Source organism: Elaeis guineensis, chromosome 4 (assembly GCF_000442705.2).
Source record: "Elaeis guineensis isolate ETL-2024a chromosome 4, EG11, whole genome shotgun sequence".
NCBI classification, from domain to species: Eukaryota; Viridiplantae; Streptophyta; class Magnoliopsida; order Arecales; family Arecaceae; genus Elaeis; species Elaeis guineensis.
The window spans coordinates 1,131,189-1,154,359 of record NC_025996.2 but is presented as its reverse complement, the minus strand read 5'-3'; the positions used below and the strand labels follow the sequence as shown (position 1 = coordinate 1,154,359).

At 27.5% G+C, this 23,171-nt stretch overlaps 1 long non-coding RNA gene across 15 annotated transcripts; it reads left to right on the top strand.

Moving 5' to 3' along the window:
- Nucleotides 1-3: 3 nt before the first annotated feature.
- Nucleotides 4-11,125, top strand: LOC105044289 (uncharacterized). Of its 15 annotated transcripts, none has more exons than XR_012140535.1 (7): nucleotides 4-238; nucleotides 314-421; nucleotides 497-605; nucleotides 714-993; nucleotides 4,887-4,954; nucleotides 5,087-5,223; nucleotides 5,318-5,495. It is a non-coding gene; the product is annotated as an uncharacterized lncRNA (long non-coding RNA). The 15 variants fall into 15 exon arrangements; XR_012140530.1 differs by adding an exon at nucleotides 4,278-4,336 and having other exon boundaries at nucleotides 497-993; XR_012140542.1 differs by lacking the exons at nucleotides 4-238; nucleotides 314-421 and adding exons at nucleotides 9,588-9,664; nucleotides 10,030-11,125 and having other exon boundaries at nucleotides 466-605.
- Nucleotides 11,126-23,171: the final 12,046 nt, after the last annotated feature.

The window sequence follows — 23,171 nt, the reverse complement described above, 5'->3', positions numbered from 1 at the left end:
CCATCTCCCCTCTCTCCTCGCAGCCACTTCCGTGGGTCTCCACCGTCGCCGTCCTCCCCATGATCACCGGCGTTGGGATTCCTGCTCGAATCTCCCTCATGTGCTTTCCTTCCCACAGATCTTCTAAAAGAGATGCCGATCTCCTTCGTTCTCTGCTCGCCGCCACCTGCCGCCGGTCTCCGCCATCACCTTCCTCCCATCGTCACCGGCGTCGGCCTTCCATTCCGATCTCCCTCGGGTGCTTTCCTTCCCCTCTGTCTTTTTTTCTCCAGTCTCCGTCAGGTGCTTTCCTTCTAACAGATCTCCGAAACAGAGATGCCGACCACCTCCCTGCTCTGCTCGCCGCCACCTGCCGCCGGTCTCCGCCATCACCTTCCTCCCATCGTCACCGGCGTCGGCCTTCCATTCCGATCTCCCTCGGGTGCTTTCCTTCCCCTCTGTCTTTTTTTCTCCAGTCTCCGTCAGGTGCTTTCCTTCTAACAGATCTCCGAAACAGAGATGCCGACCACCTCCCTGCTCTGCTCGCCGCCACCTCCTGCCGATCTCCGCCGTAGCCTTCCTCCCCATCGTGACCGGCGTTGGCCTTCCCTTCTGATCTTCCTCAGGTGCTTTCCTTCCCATAGATCTCCGATACCCTTCAAAGGAAACTCCATTATACCAAGTTTCGGCACCCTTCAACTAAATCGTCACCGTGCCGGTTCTCGATGGTCCAGTCCGTGCCGTGTTGGCAACTCGATGCTTCTTGGTTTCCTCCCCTCTCACCGTGCCCAAAACCTGGTCGGCCTTGCGGGCCGGCAGCCCTCGCGGGTCCTCCTCTATGGCGGAAGGGGCCGAGAGAGAAAAAGGCAAGGGACTGAGCCTTAAGAAATGGCAGGAATGGGGCACCTCCTCCCCGGTCCCCGCCATGTGGCGGAGGTCGTCGAGGACCTGAGGGCCTTGGAGCGAGAGACCAGCACCCACATGAGCTTCGGCGGCCTCGGTGGGATGCTTCAGGTGATTATTCCTGTTTTCCTATTCTTTGTTCTGTTTCTTGCGGCGAACAAGTCCAAACGGACGATCTTTGCATGAGGTTTTCTTGGCTTCTTCTGGGGTTGATCCAATCTTACGGTGGGTCTTTTCCTTGATTCAAGTCCTTTTACCGGAGAATAGGTATCGAAGGAAATAATCTAATATATGTATGCGCGCGCGCCTCTATATATATATATATATATATGGAGGTTTCTCAATGGAGAAATATCTGTTTAGCACGTAGTTTATTCAGGAGAAAAAAAGAGAGACATGTGGACAAGAAAAAATAGTGCCCAGGTGCGGGATGGTCAAAGCTCTGCCAAACGGGGACGATAACGTCGCCGGTGATATTGAAGGTGTCGGTGGCAAGATCGTCGGTGGAAAAAATAGTTTTCAGAGTCGTCGCAGTATCTGTGACAGTGGCAGAAAATATGGACGTGATCCCCGTGCAGAATCCTGACACGAAGGATCAGCAAGACGGGGTTGTTGCCGTGGCTGGCAGGAGGATGGTCGGAGAGCCAGAGGAGGGAGCCGGAGGAGTCGGTGACAGTGAGGCGACTGTCGGGGTCGATGAGGAGGGCGGAGGGTGAGTCAATACTTTGTTGGTGGGATGGTCGAAGCTCTGTCAGATGGGGCCACCGTCGGGGGAGAGGAGGAGGAGGTTGCCGGAGTCAAGGAGGCGGACGGAGGAAGCGGGGCGGGGGTTGTCAGAGAGCCAGAGGAGGGAGTCGGAGGAGTCGGCGATGGCAAGGCGACCGTCAGGGTGGGTGAGGAGGGCGGAGGGCGAGTCAATGCGACGGGGTATCGGGGCGGCGCGGTTGGCGACCCAGACGACGATGTGAATGGAGAGGGAGGCGTACCAGATGGTGAGGAAACATGCGATGTTGGCGTTGGAGCAGAAGAAGCCGAGCTCGAAGGTCCGGTTGGGGCTCCGGAGGATGGGGATGGTGGAGGAGGCTGAGAAGCATTAATGCTTGGACGGTGGCTTGGGTTTTGAGTTGGGTATTTACATATAAAAGTCTAAAAAGAATAAATATATTATTAATTAATTTAAAAATAAATAAAATAGTGGCACACTTAAGGTTTATAATTTTTAAATTTTAAATCTATCTAAAATTTTATAATATATTATCAAATAGATTTTATTTGAGTTCAGGTTGTGTTGGATATCTCGAATAATTCATCTGACTGCCCTCTCTAAGTTTACTATAACATTAATGTAAGATTGGTCTATTGCACAATCGAATCCATATATTATATTTTAATATAAATTTTTTAAAATTAAATTTTTTAAATAAATTTTAATAATTTATGTTCAAATATGTGAAATATTTGAATTTATTACATATCATAAAAAAAATTTAAAAAATTAAAAAAAAATAAAATCAATTATATCAATTAGATGACACTACTTCATAAAAAAATATTTTTTTAGATTCTTAAGACTGGTACAGATAAAGTTTATAATTATATATTGAAATCTATAAAAATATTTAAATTTATTATATATAATTTGAAAAATATTTAAGAATAAACACCAATAAAATTGATAGTTTCGATATATATATATATATATATATATATATATATATATATATATATATATATATATATATATATATATATATATATATATTTGGCTTAGAAAATATTTGATGCTTGATTTTAAGATTTAATATTGATTAATAAATAATCTATTTAGGGGCTTGAATCTATTTAAGATATATTGGACAAATAAGTTTAATGTTATATTAGAGAATAGGAAGGCCAACGTCAGGAATGACGTGGAGATCACCAACATACTTAGTTTTTTTTTTTTATGAAATATTAAATAAAATAAAAATATATATTTTTGAAACCTCACGTATTGTGCATGAGATAGGGGAATTGGTTGGCTGAAGATGATGGTTGGTTTATTACCTAACCCGGATCCAACAGTTAAATTTAATTGGAAGGTGGCCAATTAGGAATCTGAAATTGATTCTCACCAAATTGGGTCTTGGTCCCGTGAGCCCATGGAGATTTAAAAGGGCTGCCTGCATGAGCAGATTTCACATGAATTATGGATCAAGTCTTATGCAGCTCTCAAAACATTCAAATATTTTTTTATCCATCCATATAAATCTTAAAGTAATTATTGCATAATCCAACAGTTGATATCATGAATGATCAAAATGCATCATTCCTTTGGGTGAAAGGTGAAATATACAATGAAATAACATTAGAAGTTCGCAATCCCGAACTTGCATCTTAAGAAAAAATTTGGAGGTTCAATTCTATTGAGATTGCATAGGTTAAAAAATTTATTAGATTTATTTCATATTTGATACTTAAAATTTATTGATAAAAAATAAATATATATTTTAAATTATTAAAAAAAATTATAGATTAGATATTTTAATATCATATCTCTTACCCACGTCGATTACAATATTTTTATGATAAATTTTAATCTGATTCTATTCTTTCCTATTCTTTAGATAATTATAATAAATAATTATAATAAATAATTATTTATTATAATTATAATAAATAAATAATTATAATAATATGGATATAGATACTAGATACAGATTTAAATGTTATTCATATTCAGATGGATTCAAATACAATAATTGATCAGATTTTTATTCAATTTATTTTTATTTTAAATAAAAAAAATTAAAATGTATCTTTCTTTAAAGAAGAGAATCGAGAAAGAAAGAAAAGAAGAGAAAAAAAAATTAAAATAATTAAAAATAAAAATAATAAAAAATAATAAATTTAAAATAATTATTTTATTTTATTAAAATTACATCCCATGTATCACATGGGGTTATAACCTGTAAGGGTTATAACCTTTACGGGTTATAACCTCTAAACTATTTGATATCATCTATTATATTTTTTATATTATATTAAATTTTTAATTTATAAAAATATTATTTAATGCAAGGGTTCTAAACTAGTGTTCATATTATTTTATTTGTTCTTTTTCACCAAATTAGTTGAAAAACCAATCTTTCTTTATTTTTTTAATATCTTTTGGGTTTAATTCAAACTATCTTTGGTTTGTTCTCTTGATTTGAATCGGTTTGTTAGGTAGCATTGGTTAACCGGCATGACCTAGCGATTTCCATCTCATTTTTTTCCATTCTTTTCTGTATTCCTTTCACTAAACACGTTTTAAAAAAAGATCCAATCTTTATATTATTTCTTCTGAAAAAAATTCTGTTGGGATTAGTTGAGACTTATCATGTGCTGTTTTCTTGACCTGAGTGCTCTACCAGAGCGAATGTAAATGGGCATTGGACGCGATAGAGATGACCGATAGCGATTTGAGTTCTTGGTGCGATCCATCTTCTCTTTACCTGTTCTTTCCAGATTTTTTTTCCTAAATAAGTTTCAGAACCTTTTTTTCTTAATGTGGGTTTCTTGATTTTTCCCTTGATTGGCTGAAACCTATTGTGGATTTCTTTCTTGAATTATGTTGTCCTGTCAGAGAGAATAGGTTATTGGGTATTGCATTAAATAGAGAGGTACTGGCAGCAGTTTGAGTTTTTGGTGCCGTCCAGAAACAAAGTTATTGTGACTGGTGCTTCTTTTGAAATTGCCTTCTTTTTATCATATTTATGTTCTTGCATAATTAGTAGGTGGGAAAGGAGAGCACTTGAGAGCTTGGGGTTTGTTAGGTTCCGGTTGTTTTTTTTTTTTTTTTTTTTTTTTTCCGTTAAGTATGTGGGACTTGGTGCGAGCTGTGGCGGTGTGAGTTGGTCCTTGAGGTTTTGAGAGCTTAAGCATGATATTTTGTAGGGTTTAACAATTTTTGCTCCAAAAGCGTATTCTTTGGCTACAAAATTTTCAACTAATTGAGCTTTGTTATCATGTTAACGATGTAGGGGCTACCTGACAGGGATGGCCGGCGGGTGGTATTTTCGCTGGAAGCATGATTGATAGAGTGAACGGGGTATATATTTTTAATTGTATAGGAGAGTTTAAAATTTCAAAAAAAAAAAAAAATGATCAATCTATCCGAAAAAAAATCTTGCCTTTTAATTTTTCCACATATTCTTTTTTTTTTAATTTTTATTTTTCTCAGTCTCAATCGGGCGCTTTCTCCTCAAGCAGTGGCAATTTTTTTAGGACAAGCTACATGAACATAGAAGAGTAAGAGGACGTACGATATATGATCTTTTTAATATTTATTCCGGCATCATATTTTCCATGAACATCTAAGTAAGATTGCTTTGAGAACATAATTTTGATTTAATATGTTAATTTTTATACTGCTATTTCTGTATAACCCTCCTCCCATCGATTTTACGTCAAGATATTTTAGGGAAAGAAACATAGATAGGATAGAAGGCCATGGCTGCGGTGGATGTTGCGGCATTGCTACTGTGTTTCAAGATGGCTGGAGTTATATTAGATATCTCCTATCATTGCTACAAATCTGACGATCCAATCCCTCTCTGCGCCAACAAAGTCGGCCCCTTCCACAACCCTAGGTGAGCCATAGCTCTCTTTTCTCTTCTTTTCTTTATCTATCTATAACCATAAAAGTCTTAAATCTCTTAGTTTTATGTAATTTTATAATTATTTACTAATCATATAAATTTAATATTCCATAAATGGAGAATGAGTATAGTGATAATTCTTATTTATATGCTATCTGGATCTTGACATAGCATCTACTATTATGAATGTGATTTCATGAAATAATATGCTTTAATAACTCAAAAATGTTGTATTCTTATTGCTGCCTTTGAATTGGCATCATGAAACGTGCCATTTTTAATGAAGTGATTGACTAACTTCTTTTGAGTGATTTTTCTGATTGCTCTTTCATCAATTAGAAATAAGATTCAGATTTAGGTTAGGGTTCCAATTTGGATTGGGTTTGGGTTAGATTGGATTGAGATTTAGGTTAGGGTTTGAGTTCAGGTTTTGTTTGGGTGAGGTTTGGATTAGAAATAGATTCCAAATTTAGGTTAAGGTTTGGGTTTGGGTTTGGGTTAGGGTTAGGATTAGGGTTTGTGTTTGGGTTAGGTTGGGGTTTAGATTATTGACATTGAAAATTGACTTAGGGTTTGGGTTGTTAGAGTAAATGTTTGTATTAAAGTTTAGGTTATTTAGGTTAGGGTTTCGATTAAGTTTGAAAATTACATTCAGAGGTTGATTAAGGTTAGGATTAAGTTATGGATTAAAGTTAGGGTTTCTGGACAGAGTTAGGGTTGTGGAATAGAGTGTGAGGAGGAAGAAGATGAAAAAAATTAAAAAAAGAAAAAGAAAAATAGAGAGGGAGGGAGAAAGAGGAACTAGCAGTGGGGTGGGATGAGAAATTAGCAGCGGGATGGAGCGAGGGAGAAGAGAGGTAGAGAGGGATGGATCGGGAAAGAGAGGAATGCAAAAAAAAAAAAAGAAAGAATAGGAAATGGTAGAAGACCCAATGGAGAAGAAAAATAAGGAGAAAAAATTCAAAAAAAAAATAATAAGTGATATATTTTAGAAAAGGAGAGAAACTTAGATCAGAGAAGAAAATAGTGAGAATGTACCTTTAGAGAGGAAGGAGATATAAGGAACTCCAGATCTTCCTGAGCATCGCGGACTATGGAAGTGTTGTGGTGGTGGTGTAGAGAGATAGAAGAAAAGATTTGGTGTGGAGATGAGGAAGAAAAGAACGCAAATGGAAAGATCTTCCATCATGAAATGTGGGAAAGAGGGAGGAGGCTGGAGACAGCGAAATAGAGCTCAGCCAAGTGGAGGAAGGTGATAGGGTGGGGTGAGGAGCCATCGATGGAGAGGGGAGGAGCCGACGGTGGGGTGGGATGAGGGAAAAACAAAGGGAAGGTAGGGGTAGATTAGGTTTTAAATTAACCTCAACCGCATAAGAAAAGTATGAATTGGGCTCCCATAAATGATATGTATTGTGGTGTATAATAGGGACATGTGCATAAGCTTTCTATGCACCACTCAATCTTGTGAAAAAATTATGGGGACTGTATACACGAGAATTGATAAACTAGATTTTTTTATGATGGTATATGCATACTTTTTTTTTATGAAAATTATTTAAAATTTTTTTCTAAAAAGAAAAGAGACAATTGTAAAGTCTTTTAAAAAATATTTTTTGATTTCTTAAGAAAATAAAAAATATGTAATTTTAGATGTGTTTTGTTTTAGAAAAAATGATCTAAAAGGTTAAGAAAATTTAGAAATTAACAATTCTTTATATGTTTAGCTGCTTTTTTTTTAATTTCTATGGAATGGTTGTAATAATTTAATTCTTTTTTTCATAAAAAAATTACAAAGGCTATTGCAATGTCTTTTTAAATTTGGTTTTGACATTTTCTAAAAAAATAAAAATGTAATTTTACATGTGCTTTATTTTAACCATAGGAAAAAAATATGGTGTACATAGTAAAAAAATAGAAATTAACAATTTTTTTTTTTTATGTTTGGCTGCTTTTTAATTTTTTTAGAATATTTATAATGATTATTTTTTTCTTTGCAAAAAAATTATAGAGACTATTGCAATGTATTTTAATTTTTTTTGTATAATTTTTTTTAAAAATAAAATATGTAATTTGAAATGTGCTTGTCTTTTGCTGTAGCAAAAAAATTAAGGATGCATGGTTAAAAAATTTTAAAAATTAGTAAATTTTTTATATGTTTAGCTACATATTAGTTTTTTTATTTTTATGGAATGGTTGTAATAAATTTTTTTCCACAGAAAAATTATGGCCATAACATTGCATTGATTGTGCTGCAGCATTTGTTAAGCCCAGGTATAAATTAAAATTTTTGCTTATAAATTAATTAATTTATTTATTTTTTATCTGTATAGTGTAAATTTGTTATCATGATTATTATTGTACTATTAGTTTGCCCTTTCAAAAAAATGGCTTGGTGGAATTCGATAATAAATCTTAATTTAATAATTTTATCATTTATTTATAATTTTTTTAAAAAAATCAATTTATTCTATGTGTACTAAGCAATGCCTGTCGGAAAAGGACTCTGCATTGATAATTTGAAATTTATGGTTTTCTTATTTATATTGTGATAATAACATCGGTTTATTGAAATTTAATATTGATTGAATAATATATTGATAATTTTTTTATTTTCAACACAAGAGAAGAGGAAAGTTGTGACCGGAGTTGAAATTCATGTAGGTTTCCAAAAATAAAATTGCATGGTATATAGATTTTTTCAATAATAATATATTAAGAGTTATTATAATTATTTTTTAAAATCAAATTCGCTACATAGTATGGGACTCATGCTATTATCCAAAGATTTAGGACTCAAATCTGCCTATCCCTTTCATAATCAGGTTTGAATAATGAATATCCGAAGGAGAAATCTCAAATTTGACTAAATTTTAATTTTAAATTTTAAATTCATCCCAAGTCTTATAGAACATTATTTAACGGATTGGATCAGATATTCAAAAAAAAATTATATGACTATCATCATCGAGCCCATTGTAGCTTCATATGCAAGATTATATGATTGCTTTTTTAGATCTATGTATTGTATGTTAACATAATTTTTTTAGATAAATTTAAAAAATTATTATGCAAATATGTAAAATATCTTGATTTATTATATGTGGATGGAAAAATATTATAAAATTTAAAAAATAAAGTGGATTGTATTAATTGGATGATCCTAATTCATTAGAAAAAGTTTTTTTTTTTGAGGGGGTTTAAGATTAAATTTAGGATTCTATATTGAAAGACGTAGAAATATTTAAATTTATCATCTGAAAAGATTCAAAGATCGACATAAATAAAGTTGATCATTTCAATTGTATAAAATTAAAACATGAATATACGTATTTGATATAAAAATGATAATTGAAAAATAAATTTAAAATTATAGATTACATTTGTTGATTGATTTTAAGATTTATATTTGTTTAAATTTAAGATATTGTCATTCAAATTAGATTTAATTTGAAAGAATAGTTAAATTTTTAGTTCTTGAAAGGTATAAAGCGGCACGAATTTAAACCTTGGCATTTAGAGGAATCAGCATGCAAAACTATATTTATTTAATTCCAAGTTTTGCCATTCAAATCAGATTCATAATTGACTATTTTAGATATTTTTCATTATCATAATGCATGCCAATGATTTAAATTTATAGAGGATTTTAGAGAGTGAAAGCACTTAAAAGAGGAAGATAAAATTTGAAAAAATTAGATGCCCCGCTGGTACTTTATTTGATCGGGTTTCACATGAAGTGACTAGAATAACTAAGTTTTATTTTAGATATTCTATGGTATATCTTCTTTAAGTTGACTATTGAAATTCTTCTAATGCACGACTGGGTACTTTGTTATCAGTTAAGGATATGAATATTAATCATGATCCAAAATAAGTCCTCTCCAAGGATATTATATGTTTTATAGTGAGAAGCTATATATGCTTCTTTCTGTTTCTAGGATGAGCTATCTCAATATGTTACTGTTCATTTTGTTTTTTTTAAATATTATTAAATCTTGATTGAATGTCTTGCTACGAGATTATTTCAAAATAATATGGTAAACACTGCCTTGAATTAATTTACACCTATTTTTTTATTCATAGTTCTTGGAAGAAGATTTTGGTGATGTCAGCTATCCATCCGCATATATTTCTTTTTGTAAGAGAAATCTCAAGAAATGGTAAGTCTTCTTTCATCTTTTAATCTCAGTAGACATGGTTTCTTGATATTGATTTGTTCATTTTTTCTGTTAAGAGAATTTGTTCACACTTCTTTCTTTTTTCTGATGTTAAATATTTTTTGTTAACTTATAAAGAATATTTTTTGTTGTACGGGTATAGCTTTTCTTTGTATGTGGGGTATGTTCTTTGATCGGATTGCTACAAATGATGGGTATGTTCTATTTGTATGTTTGTTTGCTTTATTTTGAATGATTGTTTAGTATTGGTAATGGTGTAATTTCGTGATCTACATTATAGGTTTGATTTATTAAAATCAGGTTTTATTCATTGTGGGTTCTTTAGCTTGGATTTCTTATATGTGCAGTAGTTTATTTTAGAGGGATTTAGAGAATATCATGTGCTTCGTCGAGAAAACATGGGAAGAATGAAGAGGTCATTTGCTGGAATTCACTTTTGAGAAGGAATCGCACATGTAGGATTTGGTTGTTTGGATTAGAATTTTTTTTTGGTAAGACATGCTTCTTTTTATCGCTTTGGTCTCTAATTTTAGTGCTGCCAATGGCAAAGAATAACTTCTGCTTCATCTAAAATTTTTCTATCTTAAAGAAATTTTATACCTTCCAACTCAATATTTAATGACTACTATGATTCAAATTGACATTCTTTGCATGCTTCTTGAAACAGGGAAAGAGTGATACAATTTTGTAATTGTTTGCTGATCATACATATCGAGTATTCAATAAATGAAGAATAAGCATAGTGCTAATTTTTATTTATATATCATCTAGATCTTGACATAACATTTAATGTTTAGTATACTCTTGCTTCTATTTATCACTACATTATAACTAATTATTTTTTGATGAATTAATTGAATCCCATTGCATAGCACGGGTTATTTGCTAGTTAAAGTTGAGGTCAAGGCTTCCTCAGCGCAATATTTGTCAGATATTCAATGCGCCATGTGGCAGCCCACCAGGCCTTTTTCCTGTGTTTTTTTTTCTTTTTACTCGGTGCGCTATGGACTTCCTCTGAACCTTCTCGAAGGCTTTTTTTTTCATCTCCATGCATCTCTGCATTGTTGTCCTCCCTAACCCCCCTCCCCTTCTTGTCACCGCCCTGCTCTCCTCGCTGCCACCTTCCGTCAGTGGCTGCCGTCGTCTTTATCTTCATTGTCACCGGCGTCGGCCTTGCCCTTATCTCCCTCAGGTGGTTTCCTTTCCATATTTTTTCTTCTTTTTTTTTTTTTTTTTTGCTTCAAACCCTTCCAGAGGTTTTTTTTCGGAGATCTGTGGAAAGGACAGCACCTGAGGGAGATCGGGGTTTCTTAAGTTCCAGTTAGGGGGTTTTTCATCCCGATCCTCACCGACATCGGGTCCCATTCCAAATCTCCCACTGGTTCTTTCCTTCCCTTAGATCTTTATTATTTTTTTTTTTCGAAGTGGGGTTTTTCTGACATCCGTGGGAAAGAGATGACAGTTGAGGGAGATCAAGGTTTCTTAGACACCAAAAAATGAAAAAAAAAAAAAAGAGGAAGTAAGAAGAAAAACATAAGAAAAATTAGCGAAAACAAAGGAAAGACAAAAGAAAAAAAAACTGAAGGGTTTGAGAAGGGGATGAAGCAAAAAAAAAAGAAAAAAAAGGAGATCTGCGAAAAGGAAAGCACCTGAAGGAGATTGGAGGGGGTGGGAGAGGCATGGGAGGCGGTCGGGGCCAAGGAGGGGAGGCGAAGGGGGTTGATGGCGCTAGAGCCTGGGGAGGGGAGGGGAGGGGTATTGGTGGCGTCGGAGTCAGGGGAGAGGAGGGGATTTGGTGGTCATGCAGAGCCAGATGTGTTGCAGACGATGAATGCGATGTAGATGGCGGTGGGGTGGGGCCGCAGTGACCTGGGCCTTACACGATAGGGGCGGAGGGTGGGGGGAGCCGGCGAGAGGAAGGGAAGGGAAGGGGGAAAAAGGAAAGAAAGTAAAAAAGAAAACATATTTGAGGAGGGGATGAACAAAGAAAAAAATATTATTATTTTATTATTATTAATTATTTAAAATATTATTTTTAAAAAATAATAAAGTAGTATTTTAAAAAATTAAAAAAATAATATTTTAAAAAATAAAAGTAGGGGAGGGATAAGAGATGAAAACAAATTTTTTTAAAAGAATATTTAAAAAAATATTATTACTTTATTATAATAATAATTTAAAATATTATTTTTAAATAATAATAATACTATGGTATTTTAAAAAATTAAAAAATAATATTTTAAAAAAAGTGGGGGAGGGATAAGAGATGAAAATAATATTTTAAAAATATTATTTTATAAAAATAAAATATTATAAAAATAATAATAATATTTTTAAAATACTAATTTATTATTATTTAAAAATAATAATATATTATTTTTTAATTTTAAAAATAATAGCATACTAATTTATTTTTAAAAAAATAATATTTTTATTATTTTTTAAAAAAATAATATATTTCGAGATCTGAATCGATCTATCGAATCAGATAAACAGTGCTGTCTTATTTTCTATTGATTATTATTGTAATTATTTTTTTATGTTTTATAGTATAATGAATAATTTTATTATCTTATTGTTGGTATCTTTGTTAGGATATTTTTTAAATTTAACTTACAATATTATCTTATTTTATATTGATTGTTATTGTAATTATCTTTTTATATTTTATAGTTGTACTTATTTTATTATTTATTTTATGTTGTTGGTATTTAATTATAAATCTCTTGGTAAGCAAGATTTAAGACATGTTTAATATAGACTGATAAGAATAATATTAATATTAATTTTTGTTTGAAATTTTTTATTTTTATGGACACAATGGACGATCGTTAAATTCTAGCAACAATCTCTATCCAAATTTATGAGCACTAAAAGACTGTTACACCACAGCGGCAACCATGCTTTGAAATTTTTTTTCGAGACTGTAAGGGTATTGCATCACGTCAGCAATTATGTCCGGACCCTCCGACCGACCCTCCACTCAAATAATGTTATAAAATAAGGAGTGAAAGATTGTTGTCACTAAAATGACAACCCTCCTATATAGTTGCTGAGAAATCAAATTAGGTTTCTTATATGATGCTAAAAACTATATGATACTGATGGAAAACAAAAAAAAATTATCTGATTTTGTTTTGGCTACAAACTTTCTCGCTCACAGTAAGGTATGGTTAGTAATATTATTTTTTACTGATTATTTCTTTTTCTAATTATTATTTTTTTATTGTTTCATCAATTTGCTTGAGAAGAAACTCGGAGAATTGAGCTACAAAAGGCGAGTTGCATATCTTTTTTTTTGTTAGTTTGTTTGATCATTTATTATGCTTTGTATTTTCTTATTAACTTAATGAAATGATGTCGGTGCGAATCTAACCGCTTCTAGATTCTGAGAGGGAAGTTCAATACAGCATAAGAAGTTGAGATTTAATATACGAACTTGAGGTTCGATACAACATAACGAAGTTATCGACTGCACTTTGCAGATAAGACTGTGAATCTCATTATCATTTTTTTAATATTAATTTTTTTTATTATATTTTAAGAATATATTATTATTTTTATAGCTTTTGATTCATGAAAAAAATAAATTTTAAATCTATGTAAAAAAATATCTTACCTTTTAATTTTTTTATCTTTTTTTTATTTTTATTGATTTTTTTTATTTTTTTACTTTATTTTTATTTTTTTTATATTTTTTAATTTTTTTAAAATTTTTTTATTCGTAGAAGTCTCAATCGAGTGGGAGGCTCGGAGTAGCTGAGTAGAAAAGTCTAAATCCATCTCAATCGGATGGCAGGCTCGGAGTGATCGAGTAGAAAAGTTTAAATCCATCTCAATCGGATGGGTGGCTTGGAGCAGACAAGGTAGCTTTCTCTCGCCTTCTTAATAAAATTTATTAAAACTATTATTTTTTATAGATTATTTTTACTATTATTTAGTAATTAAAAATTTATTATTATCTTGGTGTTAACGTAATTTTCAGATTGAACAGCTTGAAGGTAATTAAATGATGATAGAAAAATTTATTAGTATAAATTTAATTTTAAAATTATAATTTTTTTTACTATCTCAATGGACTTTTCAACAATGAAAATAATATTTATGGTATAGATATATTTTTTTGTTAGAAAAAAAGTGAGTTATAACCGTCTTTTCTTGGATGATTTTGTAGTTTTGGATCCATCTATTGAGTAGATATCTTTAAGAAGGTATTCGTTATATTTTACTCCATATTAGTTTATTAATAATTAAAAAATTATAAAATTTTTAACTTTTATTTTATTATAATATTTATTATTAGAGTAAGTAAATTGAGTGTTTTTTTCATATTTTTAGGTGAAACAATAATGTATTATTTTTAAAAATATTAATTTATTATTATCTAAAAATAATAACATATTATTTTTAATTTTAAAAATAATAACATACTAATTTATTTTTTAAATAATAATATTTTTATTATTTTTTAAAAATAATATATTTCGAGATCTAAATTGATCCATCGGATCAGATCAAATAGTGTTATCTTATTTTACATTGATTATTATTATAATTATCTTTTATATTTTATAGTATAATGAATAATTTTATTGTCTTACTATTGTTATCTTTGTTAGGATATTTTCTAAATTTAACTTATAGTATCGTCTTATTCTATATTGATTGTTATTGTAATTATCTTTTTATATTTTATAGTTGTACTTATTTTATTATTTATTCTATGTTGTTAGTATTTAATTATAAATCTCTTGATTAGCAAGATTTAAGATATGTTTAATACAGACTGATAAGAATAATATTAGTATTAATTTTTATTTAAGATTTTTTTTATTTTCATGGACATGATGGACTGACGCTAAATTCTATTAGATTAAATAGTGTTGTTTTTTTATTTTATTAAAATTTATTATATTATATTATTTATTATTGGGGTAAATTAATTGAGTGATTTTTTTTCATATTCTTATGTGATTTTGTTAATTTAGTTATGTTTGTTCATATCACTTAACAGTGGAATATTTGATCATTTAGATGGTTCTTTTTCTCCTATTATATTTAGCTTTTTAACTTCATTTAAATAAATTTTTAGGTCAAAATAAAATATTATTATAAAGAGACATGATGTATATGATGTTAGGTAGGTTTAAAAAAATATATATTAAATTTTAAAATTTTTTAAGATATTTTTAGTAATTTTAGTTAGCTCTTTAAATATTTTAAAATATATTTAAGATTTATTTTCAATTAGTTGTCTCTTAATTATAATTTTATAAATGGATATTGTTGAAATTTTGTTACGAAAAAATTTGAAAGAAATTATGAAGAAATTAGAATTATTTAAATCAATATACGAAATCGAGGTTCAATACAACATAATGAAGTTATTGATCACACTGATCAGGTAAGGCTGTGAATCTCATTGTATTTTTTTAGTTATTAATTTTTTATTATGTTTCAAAAAATACGTTACTATTTTTATAATATTTGATTTGTACTAAAATAAATTTTAAATCAATGTGGAAAAAGATCTTGTCTTTTTATTTTTTTTTCATTTTTTCTTTATTTTCACTGATTTTTCGCATATTTTTTTTTCAATTTTTCCTTTTCTTTTCCCGTTCGCAGAAGTCACAACTTGGTGGGAGGCTTGGAGTAGCTAAATAGAAAAGTTTAGATTCATCTCAATCGGATGGAAAGTTTCGAACATTCGAGATAATTCTGTCTCTATTATTTTATCATTTTACTATCCGTAGTTTAAAAAATTTATTACTATCTTGATGATAATTTTAAATAAAATTTTAAAACCAAAATGAAGTTCTAGATAAGGATGATACTTGATGTCTTATACATGATATATGTAGCTGTTTGTTGTACCATTGTTAAGTACCAATTACTTTACATTGAATGATTGTATGTTTTTAGAGTGCGCAAATATGATCAATATAGATTTTTAAAAAATAAAAATATTTAATATTTAAATATAAAATATAGTATATTAAATATTTAAAATTATAATTTATTTTTCAATCATTTTGATTCATATTTTGTTATGGAACTCAATTCACTAATATTCTAATAAATTTTTTTGGTATTCATATTTTCAATTTAGATAAAAAATTATGTTAGATGAAGATTAACAAGAATATAAGTTCACCGGCTAATAAAAATATTATATATTATATTATATAAAAAAATTATATATTGATAAAATATTTTAAATTTTTATTTTGATGTAAAGTAAATCCCATTGCGTAGCACGAGTTACACACTAGTGTAAATAAAAATTAAGGTTGAATTCAATAATTTTCGTACCATTTCCATGAGTTCGAGTCTAAGTACCCCAACAGGTCGTTCCAAGGCTATTTTCAACTTTCCCTAACATTTTGCAAGTTCAATAAAATGTTCTATGCAAAAAATATAAAAGAATTAAAGGTCATTGAGTTGGTGATAATAAAAATTGGTGGGGTTTTGCATGATTCGATGGCAAGAATTCAGATTTTTATACAAAGAATTCATGTTATCATTACTTTATTAAAAAAAATTGATGAATAGTATTCTTTAAAATGAAAAAAATCCCAAAAAATCAGGCTAAACTCTAATTAGACAAAAATCGGAATTGCATCTAATAAGATTTCACAAAATTACAAGGAAATTGTTATATATTGTATAACCTAATTCTTTCATCTATAAAAAGGATGCAACTATTAAATTTCTACAAAATAATAACATATTTCTTTTTTTGGGTTTAATTTTCAAAAAAAAATCTGCAACAAAAATGATATGCAAAGAAAGATCAAAACAGACACAAATATCCAAAATTCCAAAAAAAAAATTCAAGTGATGTGAGTACCTTCATTGATGCCATTATTCAGTTGCAATCTTGAGACTTCAAAAAGAGAAGAGGACTGTTGGGTTTTCCTTTAGAGCGGATCTTTTAATTAAAGATTTTTTTGTATATATATCCTTCTAAATATTTAAATTTACATGAATATTTTTTTAAAATTAATATTTATATATGTACTCTCATAAAATACTTGTTTTACATATATTTTTTTTCTTATTTTTTTGCATATAAATCCACATCATTTAACGTTGTTAAAAAATTAATAGTTTAAAATTTAAATGATTAAAATATTTTTATTGATACATATGCAAAAAAAAATTTATAAGTTTATATATACAAATAGCAATTTCATGAGGATATTCGTGCAAATTTTAATATTTAAAAAGATATACATGCAAAAAATTTTAATTAAATTTTTATCTATTTTATCTAGATTGATTCAGATCCTCTTACTCTAAAATGTAGTAACATATTATATAATATAACAATACGATGTCAATATTATATAATATTTTATATATTAAAATATTATATTTTATTATATTTTTATATAAGATGGGATGATTATGTCCATCTTATAACAACTGATATACCTTATACACTTCATAAAGATATTTTTGAAAAAAATTTTAAAATAAAATATAATAAGATTATAAATTCTTATTGTTATATAATGTCCAAATCCACAATCATGTCCATTATATGCAAATATACAAACTATTCATCTAATATCAGATTTAGATGTTTTTCTTAGAATAATATCATTATACATTAGAAGAAACATAAATGGTTACGATCTATCTATCTTCTACATAAAATATTTTGTAGTTTTGGATGATTTTGTAGTTTTGGATCCATCTATTGAGTAGATATCTTTAAGAAGGTATCGTTATATTTTACTTCATATTAGTTTATTAATAATTAAAAAATTATAAAATTTTTAACTTTTATTTTATTATAATATTTATTATTAGAGTAAGTAAATTGAGTGTTTTTTTCATATTTTTAGGTGAAACAATAATGTATTATTTTTAAAAATATTAGTTTATTATTATCTAAAAATAATAACGTATTATTTTTAATTTTAATAATAATAACATACTAATTTATTTTTTAAATAATAATATATTTATTATTTTTTAAAAATAATATATTTCGAGATCTAAATTGATCCATCGGATCAGATCAAATAGTGTTATCTTATTTTACATTGATTATTATTATAATTATCTTTTATATTTTATAGTATAATGAATAATTTTATTGTCTTACTATTGTTATCTTTGTTAGGATATTTTCTAAATTTAACTTATAGTATCGTCTATATTGATTGTTATTGTAATTATCTTTTTATATTTTATAGTTGCATTTATTTTATTATTTATTCTATGTTGTTAGTATTTAATTATAAATCTCTTGATTAGCAAGATTTAAGATATGTTTAATACAGACTGATAAGAATAATATTAGTATTAATTTTTATTTAAGATTTTTTTTATTTTCATGGACATGATGGACTGTCGCTAAATTCTATTAGATTAAATAGTGTTGTGTTTTTTATTTTATTAAAATTTATTATATTATATTATTTATTATTGGAGTAAATTAATTGAGTGATTTTTTTTCATATTCTTATGTATTTTGTTAATTTAGTTATGTTTGTTCATATCACTTAACAGTGGAATATTTGATCATTTAGATGGTTCTTTTTCTCCTATTATATTTAGCTTTTTAACTTCATTTAAATAAATTTTTAGGTCAAAATAAAATATTATTATAAAGAGACATGATGTATATGATGTTAGGTAGGTTTAAAAAAATATATATTAAATTTTAAAATTTTTTAAGATATTTTTAGTAATTTTAGTTAGCTCTTTAAATATTTTAAAATATATTTAAGATTTATTTTCGATTAGTTGTCTCTTAATTATAATTTTATAAATGGATATTGTTGAAATTTTGTTACGAAAAAATTTGAAAGAAATTATGAAGAAATTAGAATTATTTAAATCAATATACGAAATCGAGGTTCAATACAACATAATGAAGTTATTGATCACACTGATCAGGTAAGGCTGTGAATCTCATTGTATTTTTTTAGTTATTAATTTTTTATTATGTTTCAAAAAATACGTTACTATTTTTATAATATTTGATTTGTACTAAAATAAATTTTAAATCAATGTGGAAAAAGATCTTGTCTTTTTATTTTTTTTCATTTTTTCTTTATTTTCACTAATTTTTTGCATATTTTTTTTCAATTTTTCCTTTTCTTTTCCCGTTCGTAGAAGTCACAACTTGGTGGGAGGCTTGGAGTAGCTAAATAGAAAAGTTTAGATTCATCTCAATCGGATGGAAAGTTTCGAACATTCGAGATAATTCTGTCTCTATTATTTTATCATTTTACTATTCGTAGTTTAAAAAATTTATTACTATCTTGATGATAATTTTAAATAAAATTTTAAAACCAAAATGAAGTTCTAGATAAGGATGATACTTGATGTCTTATACATGATATATGTAGCTGTTTGTTGTACCATTGTTAAGTACCAATTACTTTACATTGAATGATTGTATGTTTTTAGAGTGCACAAATATGATCAATATATATTTTTAAAAAATAAAAATATTTAATATTTAAATATAAAATATAGTATATTAAATATTTAAAATTATAGTTTATTTTTCAATCATTTTGATTCATATTTTGTTATGGAACTCAATTCACTAATATTCTAATAAATTTTTTTGGTATTCATATTTTCAATTTAGATAAAAAATTATGTTAGATGAAGATTAACAAGAATATAAGTTCACCGGCTAATAAAAATATTATATATTATATTATATAAAAAAATTATATATTGATAAAATATTTTAAATTTTTATTTTGATGTAAAGTAAATCCCATTGCGTAGCACGAGTTACACACTAGTGTAAATAAAAATTAAGGTTGAATTCAATAATTTTTGTACCATTTCCATGAGTTCGAGTCTAAGTACCCCAACAGGTCGTTCCAAGGCTATTTTCAACTTTCCCTAACATTTTGCAAATTCAATAAAATGTTCTATGCAAAAAATATAAAAGAATTAAAGGTCATTGAGTTGGTGATAATAAAAATTGGTGGGGTTTTGCATGATTCGATGGCAAGAATTCGGATTTTTATACAAAGAATTCATGTTATCATCACTTTATTAAAAAAAATTGATGAATGGTATTCTTTAAAATGAAAAAAATCCCAAAAAATCAGGCTAAACTCTAATTAGACAAAAATCGGAATTGCATCTAATAAGATTTCACAAAATTACAAGGAAATTGTTATATATTGTATAACCTAATTCTTTCATCTATAAAAAGGATGCAACTATTAAATTTCTACAAAATAATAACATATTTCTTTTTTTGGGTTTAATTTTCAAAAAAAAATCTGCAACAAAAATGATATGCAAAGAAAGATCAAAACAGACACAAATATCCAAAATTCCAAAAAAAAAATTCAAGTGATGTGAGTACCTTCATTGATGCCATTATTCAGTTGCAATCTTGAGACTTCAAAAAGAGAAGAGGACTGTTAGGTTTTCCTTTAGAGCAGATCTTTTAATTAAAATTTTTTTTGTATATATATTCTTCTAAATATTTAAATTTACATAAATATCTTTTTAAAATTAATATTTGTATATGTACTCTCATAAAATACTTGTTTTACATATATTTTTTTCTTATTTTTTTGCATATAAATCCAGTCATTTAACGTTGTTAAAAAATTAATAGTTTAAAATTTAAATGATTAAAATATTTTTATTGATACATATGCAAAAAAAAAATTTATAAGTTTATATATACAAATAGCAATTTCATGAGGATATTCGTGCAAATTTTAATATTTAAAAAGATATACATGCAAAAAATTTAATTAAATTTTTATCTATTTTATCTAGATTGATTCAGATCCTCTTACTCTAAAATGTAGTAACATATTATATAATATAACAATACGATGTCAATATTATATAATATTTTATATATTAAAATATTATATTATTATTATATTTTTATATAAGATGGGATGATTATGTCCATCTTATAACAACGTGATATACCTTATACACTTCATAAAGATATTTTTGAAAAAAATTTTTAAAATAAAATATAATAAAATTATAAATTTTTATTGTTATATAATGTCCAAATCCACAATCATGTCCATTATATGCAAATATACAAACTATTCATCTAATATCAGATTTAGATGTTTTTCTTAGAATAATATCATTATACATTAGAAGAAACATAAATGGTTACGATCTATCTATCTTCTACATAAAATAATTTTGTAGTTTTGGATGATTTTGTAGTTTTTGATCCATCTATTGAGTAGATATCTTTAAGAAGGTATTCGTTATATTTTACTTCATATTAGTTTATTAATAATTAAAAAATTATAAAATTTTTAACTTTTATTTTATTATAATATTTATTATTAGAGTAAGTAAATTAAGTGTTTTTTTCATATTTTTAGGTGAAACAATAATGTATTATTTTTAAAAATATTAGTTTATTATTATCTAAAAATAATAACGTATTATTTTAATTTTAATAATAATAACATACTAATTTATTTTTTAAATAATAATATTTTTATTATTTTTTAAAAATAATATATTTCGAGATCTAAATTGATCCATCGGATTAGATCAAATAGTGTTATCTTATTTTACATTGATTATTATTATAATTATCTTTTATATTTTATAGTATAATGAATAATTTTATTGTCTTACTATTGTTATCTTTGTTAGGATATTTTCTAAATTTAACTTATAGTATCGTCTTGTTCTATATTGATTGTTATTGTAATTATCTTTTTATATTTTATAGTTGCACTTATTTTATTATTTATTCTATGTTGTTAGTATTTAATTATAAATCTCTTGATTAGCAAGATTTAAGATATGTTTAATACAGACTGATAAGAATAATATTAGTATTAATTTTTATTTAAGATTTTTTTTATTTTCATGGACATGATGGACTGTCGCTAAATTCTATTAGATTAAATAGTGTTGTGTTTTTTATTTTATTAAAATTTATTATATTATATTATTTATTATTGGAGTAAATTAATTGAGTGATTTTTTTTCATATTCTTATGTGATTTTGTTAATTTAGTTATGTTTGTTCATATCACTTAACGGTGGAATATTTGATCATTTAGATGGTTCTTTTTCTCCTATTATATTTAGCTTTTTAACTTCATTTAAATAAATTTTTAGGTCAAAATAAAATATTAGTATAAAGAGACATGATGTATATGATGTTAGGTAGGTTTAAAAAAATATATATTAAATTTTAAAATTTTTTAAGATATTTTTAGTAATTTTAGTTAGCTCTTTAAATATTTTAAAATATATTTAAGATTTATTTTCGATTAGTTGTCTCTTAATTATAATTTTATAAATGGATATTGTTGAAATTTTGTTACGAAAAAATTTGAAAGAAATTATGAAGAAATTAGAATTATTTAAATCAATATACGAAATCGAGGTTCAATACAACATAATGAAGTTATTGATCACACTGATCAGGTAAGGCTGTGAATCTCATTGTATTTTTTTAGTTATTAATTTTTTATTATGTTTCAAAAAATACGTTACTATTTTTATAATATTTGATTTGTACTAAAATAAATTTTAAATCAATGTGGAAAAAGATCTTGTCTTTTTATTTTTTTTTCATTTTTTCTTTATTTTCACTGATTTTTCGCATATTTTTTTTTCAATTTTTCCTTTTCTTTTCCCGTTTCCTAGAAGTCACAACTTGGTGGGAGGCTTGGAGTAGCTAAATAGAAAAGTTTAGATTCATCTCAATCGGATGGAAAGTTTCGAACATTCGAGGTAATTCTGTCTCTATTATTTTATCATTTTACTATCCATAGTTTAAAAAATTTATTACTATCTTGATGATAATTTTAAATAAAATTTTAAAACCAAAATGAAGTTCTAGATAAGGATGATACTTGATGTCTTATACATGATATATGTAGCTGTTTGTTGTACCATTGTTAAGTACCAATTACTTTACATTGAATGATTGTATGTTTTTAGAGTGCGCAAATATCATCAATATAGATTTTTAAAAAATAAAAATATTTAATATTTAAATATAAAATATAGTATATTAAATATTTAAAATTATACTTTATTTTTCAATCATTTTGATTCATATTTTGTTATGGAACTCAATTCACTAATATTCTAATAAATTTTTTTGGTATTCATATTTTCAATTTAGATAAAAAATTATGTTAGATGAAGATTAACAAGAATATAAGTTCACCGGCTAATAAAAATATTATATATTATATTATATAAAAAAAATATATATTGATAAAATATTTTAAATTTTTATTTTGATGTAAAGTAAATCCCATTGCGTAGCACGAGTTACACACTAGTGTAAATAAAAATTAAGGTTGAATTCAATAATTTTTGTACCATTTCCATGAGTTCGAGTCTAAGTACCCCAACAGGTCGTTCCAAGGCTATTTTCAACTTTCCCTAACATTTTGCAAGTTCAATAAAATGTTCTATGCAAAAAATATAAAAGAATTAAAGGTCATTGAGTTGGTGATAATAAAAATTGGTG